Consider the following 6,631-nt stretch of genomic DNA (forward strand, 5'->3'; position numbering starts at 1 on the left):
CAGCATGCTGCACAACAAACGCTACCGCATTCAAACAGCTAGATAGACTAGCTACCAGTGAGGTGCGCGTGTCTGGGGGAAGTGCAAGGCAATGAGTACTCAGGAGTGATGCTATAGGAGACAAGCTGTCACCGTCACTATTTCGTGATACATTTTTTAAGTGGCTCCCTGTGGAGGCTCCACTGGGTTGTCATCATGTAGCTCACAGCCTGCTCAGGAAAGAACTCACAAGCAGAGGAGATGCAATTCTCTGGTGTCTGAGGCAACTTTCACTGTACACGCAGCAAGTCTTGTGCTTTGGGAAGTATTTTTTTTCTATGCATAAGCAGCAGTTTGCAGCATAACAGAAAGGGAACCATGAATTTAGGTTCTTTCTTTACATAAGAGATGGCCCAAACAGTCAAAACGCTTGTTTCCAGTGTTATTAAAATCACAATTTATAAAACAATCATTGAATCTTAAACTACTGTGAAGAATGGGTGTTGTTCAATTCAGCACGTTCATGACCATAGACACCCATCAAAAAGGGACCAACATCAAATATTTGACATCAAATATTGTAACAAGCAGGTTACTGGGATAAGACTAGCAAGCATTCAGCATAATTTAACACAAGCTTCAGTGCCACAGAAAGAAGATAATGTATGTTTGATCAAATTTAACTTGGAATGCTCAGGTCTGCTTTGGTAGCTATAGAATGAACTGTTACGGCTGAATCAGAATCTGCCAAACTGGATACCTCAGCGAAGTAACTCTTTTAACACATACTGACTAGTACCAGAAGCCCTCTGCAGATCACTCTAAGGTGTGGAAACTGCTGAAGAGAGTGAACATATTATTTAAGTGCCGAGACCAAACACCCATAGCAATAGCACAAAATGCTATTCGTGACATCTATTTCTCCAGGTATCTCAGCAAAAACATCTGACTGCTTTGAGAGAATGCATGAGCATGTGGTCCTACTACTACTATCATCTTTTTTTAATTCCTCTCTAAATAATGGCTAGCCTCACATGCATTAGAAAAACACAGTATTGTGTTTTCAATTGCCACAATTGATCACAAGAGACCGAAAGAAGATGAGGACAATTAAAAACAGTGCAAATTACATCAACAGAGAAAGCCACAAATCAGCTAACATTACAGACTGAAATTCTAAGAATGTGCACAAGCATCCTTTGGTTTATCTGCTCATGCCTGAGTATTCCAAGCCCACTCATAACACAAAGCCTGCCAAAAGAATGAATTAGAATTTCTCAGATGGCATTATAGCCACATTAAAAGCTACACTCAATTTACAACTCCTAACTGTAAGATCTACTCTTCTACAAAAGACTACTCTTAGAAAAATATTAAAATATACAGTATTTTCCCTTAGGGATATATAGACTATTTTAACTCTTTCCTCTTTATCCTTCTTAGTCTTCTTTATTCTCATCTTAATTTTCTTTCCGGTTATCATGCTGTAGTTTTCATTCTTCTTTTTGTTTTTAAAGAACTAAGATGAGATTACACATTAGAAAGACATAAGCTTTGCTTTATTTTGTAATGTTACAAATCTTAAATAAAATTACAGACAACAATCTTTTATACTTCCTAACTGTCCATACAATAGAGACAGGTTTCTATTTGCTGATGACAAAACTGGTGGTGTTATAAACATTGTTATGACAGGACAGATTAAGTGTGTAGATGAGAAATATAGCAGGACTTCAGACTCACACAAGCATACCTTAGAAAGCTGGACAGGTCCTGTTTTCTCTCTCTTTTTCTTCTTTTCTTTCTTTTTCTTCATTTTGTTCTCTTTTTTCCTTTTCTACAAGTATAAGACATATACTCTTATGCTTACAGACTCACAAGGGCGAAAAAAGGAAATCCACAAGTAGCTCTCAATGCCCTGGCTAGTCAAGACAGCCACTACCGCTTGCCCTTACCACTGCTGAATAGGTACTATCTGAAGTACACAGGAAGTAATGCAGCAGGGTTAGCAACCTTTGAGATCTTGAGAAACAGAAATGGTCTGATCCCCTATTCTCTCTCTTTTAATGTAACCCTAATATATAAAATCACTGAACAGAAAGTCCTAATAAAATGAAAAGGAAAAATTACTACAGCAAGAACCTACTACTCTCTCACTGACTATAAATCGTTTCTTCTGACAAATTCTATAAAGTTATCAAGATTCCCCACTTCTCTTTTCTTCAGAGACTACTCTAAACTCTAGCTGGACCAGCAATGATTGGCAAAAAGAACCTTTAAATTATTTCTCCTTTAGTATATAGTCAAGTATATGCCAACCTATCAGTTCACCTACTGTAACCCTAAAAGCATGATTCAGATTTACATAGCCACAGACAAAAGCATTACATCTTACATGACATTTAAGGTTATCGAAATATGAAGAACTATTTTCTGTTTGCTAACTACTTATTGCTGTTTGTAAATGTTTACCTTTTTGCTGTGTTTTTCTTTTTTCTTTTTCTTTGATTTAGACTTAGGAGAATCTAAAATTAAAAAAAACCAAAACAAACCAAAATCAAACCCTAGGAGTTTAGCATTCTGAAAAAGGCATTTGGTTTTACAGATAAGGCATATAGAAATGTAAAACATAAGAAGAAAATGCTTTAATTCAGCTATATATATATATATATATATAAACACTGGTTGAAACTAACCCCGAGAAAAGGAACACATTAACTTACTGCCACTTACTGGTCTAACAACGAAACTGAAAATACCTGATTTACTCAGTGACTACTTATACCAATATATTATATTAAGAGACAATACTTATCTCTTCTTTCTGCAGCTGTGCTCAACTGATTGCCAATATCTGTTTTATAGCCAGGGATCCTGACTCTCAAAGGAGGCAACAAAAAGTACCGCTGGGGCTGACAAACCACTGAAAATATTATCGCTGTTCAAGGCACATGAAAAACTTTTCGTACTTACTTAGCTCACCTTCCAGCTTCAAGTTTTTTTGTAAATTTTGTAAAGCAGAAACTCACAAGTTCTATAAGCCAATCATAGATTTTAAAGATTACACTGTGACTGGTATGTGAGGAAGTCAATTTTGAAGCACCAGCTTTGACTATGGGACTGTAAACCTGGAGAGACTGTGAAACAGCTTACTAGTCTTCCAACAGACTGCCTTCAAGCTATCAGCTCTGCAGTTTCTTTACAATGAATTCCAAGCAAAAGATAACATTATAGGAATATACCAGAGCACAGCCAGACTCAAAAGTTAGAAAAGTCTAAGGTAAGGCTGCCCAAGCAATCTTATTTTGGCCTCCTAATGACCAATGCAGCACAAGCATGTCAGAAGAAATGATGAAAATGGTAACTCTATCACCACGTTCAGTCTCTTGGTAACAACGGACTGGACTAAGCGCCCACAGGGGATGGCATACCTGGCCAGAGGGCTTTTACAAATGTTTGCCAATATCAGGAAAGGGGTACATTCAAGAACACTGGGTTTCCTTCCAGACTCTGAAAATCAGTACACTATGGTGAACAGACACTTGCCCAATTTTATCCCTTTGCCCACATCTCTTCCAGACTCGGTTTTATCTCCCACCATCCTAGCCACGGTTCTCATGACCACAAACCCTAGAAGAACTTCTCTAGACTTCTGCACTGAACTGTTGACTTCCTAGGCTAAGCCAGGCCATCTTTTCCTCCTGTTCGCTCTTTCTGAGTTGCCATCCCTCACCATCTGGCCTCCTCACTAGCTCAATCTGTTTCCATACTCAGCCACTCTATCTCCCTAGTTCTAGCACTGATTCGCCTGCATGTCTTCTGTCTGAGGGGAACTCCCTCCCCAGCTCCACCTAACAAGCTCCATTCCTAGCTTCTATATCCCGATGTCTCTTTTTCCACAACAAAGTGTGTCCTTTCTGCATTCAAGTTAGCTTCATTTTTCCATATAACCTATGTTACCAGCAAGCTTGGAGAAGACGGGTGGAGCATACAGCCCAAGAGAGCAGGATACAGTTTCCCCTACTCTCCTCTTGGTTTTCCCAGCCACTGCCCAGTGTCTAACAGCTGCACTCGCTAAATAAGAAAAGAGACACACAGATAAAAAAAATGACGGAAGAAATCTCCATTTTGCTATCCCAAGGAATGTTAACTCCACTGCTGCTATACCCGACACATGAGACTGGGGCAACCTTTGTCATTCAAGGTCTTTAACTGCAGGTTAGGCAAGCTATTCCACTGTTCTGCTGCTAGGATGTATTTTTACTAGATCTAATTCAAATCCCTCCTGTTGCAATTTAAGGTCATTATTCCTTGCTCTGAAAGTCACAGAACGATTTTTCACTCCCTCACCATAGCGGCAACTACCTACACCTATATATCTGTCTTAGCTCACGTCTTGTCTTGTCTAGATGGAGTAAAGAGAGTTGTTTAAACATGCCCTTGCAGGACATTTTTGCTAGATCGCCTGCTCTCCCCTGTGAATGGGAAAACTTAAGGAATTTTTAGCTGTAAAGTTTTAGCAAATCTCTGAGCATGCAGATTGACAACTTGAGCCTAATTCAGAATGATTTTTTTCCTCAGATACATGTTTCTTGACATCTCTCCAAAAGATGAACCAGAGAGCACGCCAAGCATGTTCACAGTCAGCGTCTGACATGACATCTTAATTCTTTTTAGAAGTTTCAGAGTATATCACATGGGATAAAATTCATTCAAGAAGAAAGGAAGACCTCCCCCCGTCAAATGTATGAGGTCATAGGTTTGAATATTTTCAGAATTTATTTATGTCAGATACATTGAATCAAGCCACTGAAGTATGAGAACAAGGAATGTTTCCATACAGGTGTAAATCTGCTTCAAGAGAAGCAGAACTAAGTCTTTGTTACACTGTGGAATACACAGTCACAAATATGAGGTCCTAAGCCAGATGGTGACGTTTCAGCTGACCCTGAAGTTAGACTTTTCATCAGGAGAACTCTAGTTCATACTAGAGTTCTTCCCAGTCAGAGTAAAAAAAGGATAAAATACACTTCAGTGTTTAGCCTGACACATTTTATTGAAATATGGCAATTTGGTCACTTTACCTGCAGTGATACCAAATACTTTGATACAGAATGCAGTCCTGATATAATCAGCAATACATTCCCCTCGATGTCACAAGTTATACCCGTAGAAAAAATCTGCGCTTACTCCCAGATAGTATCTACCCCAAGTCCTCTAAGTAAGCAGCAGCTTAGTATGGAAAGTCTTAGTCCTGCAATGCTTGCATACGTGTCCCCATTGAACTTGGTCATTGGTATTAATAAACTTCACGTGAGCCCTCAAAGTTAAATGCTTGAAGTGTCAAGACCAAAGTCAGACTAAATCAAAAACCCCAACTCTGGTCTAGATAGATGGGTGAAGTAGAAAAAGATCTGTGTTTTGAAAGTATAATGAATACAGAGTTTTAAATATATACAGCACATTGTTACAATTGTTACATTTCTTTGAATGGCATTTTCTATTTTGAAGTTGTTTAAAATTAACTCGAGAACATTGCATACTGTGTGTAAAGAGGTACCTTAACACAGCAATAGGAAAGGGTTATGAGGGAAACACTCTGAACATGCAGCACTGGTATTCTACGCTGTCATTTCATGGTGGTTTAGCCACATTTAAAATAAGCTTTAAATGATTCCCGGAGTGCTATCAAAACTGGTAAACATCACATGTATGCATGGAGGTAGCTTACCTCTGCTACTTGAAGAAGACGACCTTGATGATGAGCGTGATGAGGAAGAAGAAGTGGATGTAGTGCTAGAAGACGATGTGGATGAAATGGACGATGATCTGCTTCTACTGCGTTTTCGTTTCCTTTTTTCTTTTTCTTAGGATAACACAAGGCAACAGTGACAAGCGTGGTAGTAACTATGGTCTACAAAAACGACTCTTCACAGAACTTAAACACAATGAACCCCTATTTTGAGGGGTTGGTTGTGGTTTTTCCCCCTCTTCCAGTGTGCCATGGTCTATTACCATTAGCAAGGGACAATGCTCAACATCAGGGTCAAACGTGGTAACTGACATAAAGGATAACACACATAACACCACAGCGTGGGAACAGATTAGCAATGCCTACCTCGGACTTTCAGCCCTTCTTGTGAAGTTGCACACAGTGTCCTACTTTTTTCATCCTTCCTGTTATCCATATCTAGCGAGAGACAAAAGTACATTCAATAGCATCATTTCCAAAAGACTTTGGGAGAAAAAAAAAAAAGGAGCAGTGCAGAGACAGAGGAAGCACTTCTAAGGGCAGCCCCACGGCCACTCCTATCAAACTGCATCGCACTATGGTGAAGTGCACGTTTGGGCTCTCATCCTCTTGCGTCGGGGGCCAAAACCCCGTTTTCGCATCATCTTCGATGAATGCGCCGTTAGTGCAGATGCATTTATTTTTGCCGCAGCAGCTCCGTTTCAGGTTACCGGTGGATTACAGGATCCCGCCTAGCGGGGCCGAGGAGGAAGCCCTCGGAGCTGCGCACAGCTTGCAGCCGCCGGGCGGGCCCCAAGCCTGAGGGCCAGGGACTCGCGTCCCGACCTGCCCTACACGCGCCGCGCCGGCACCCACCCACCCGCTTGCGACCGTACCCCCGTCGGCAGCCCGCGGCGCGGC

General features: G+C 40.4%; 1 long non-coding RNA gene across 1 annotated transcript; it reads right to left on the bottom strand.

Annotated features, from left to right (window-relative positions):
* Positions 1-2,487: 2,487 nt before the first annotated feature.
* Positions 2,488-6,217, bottom strand: LOC103899203. Its single transcript, XR_002086182.1, has 3 exons — positions 6,098-6,217; positions 5,711-5,845; positions 2,488-2,504 (listed from the first exon to the last, which is right to left on the bottom strand). It is a non-coding gene; the product is annotated as an uncharacterized LOC103899203 (long non-coding RNA).
* Between the last annotated feature and the right edge of the window lie 414 nt (positions 6,218-6,631).

The sequence above is a fragment of the Aptenodytes forsteri genome, unplaced genomic scaffold (genome assembly GCF_000699145.1).
Source record: "Aptenodytes forsteri isolate BGI_AS27 unplaced genomic scaffold, ASM69914v1 Scaffold195, whole genome shotgun sequence".
NCBI lineage: Eukaryota > Metazoa > Chordata > Aves > Sphenisciformes > Spheniscidae > Aptenodytes > Aptenodytes forsteri.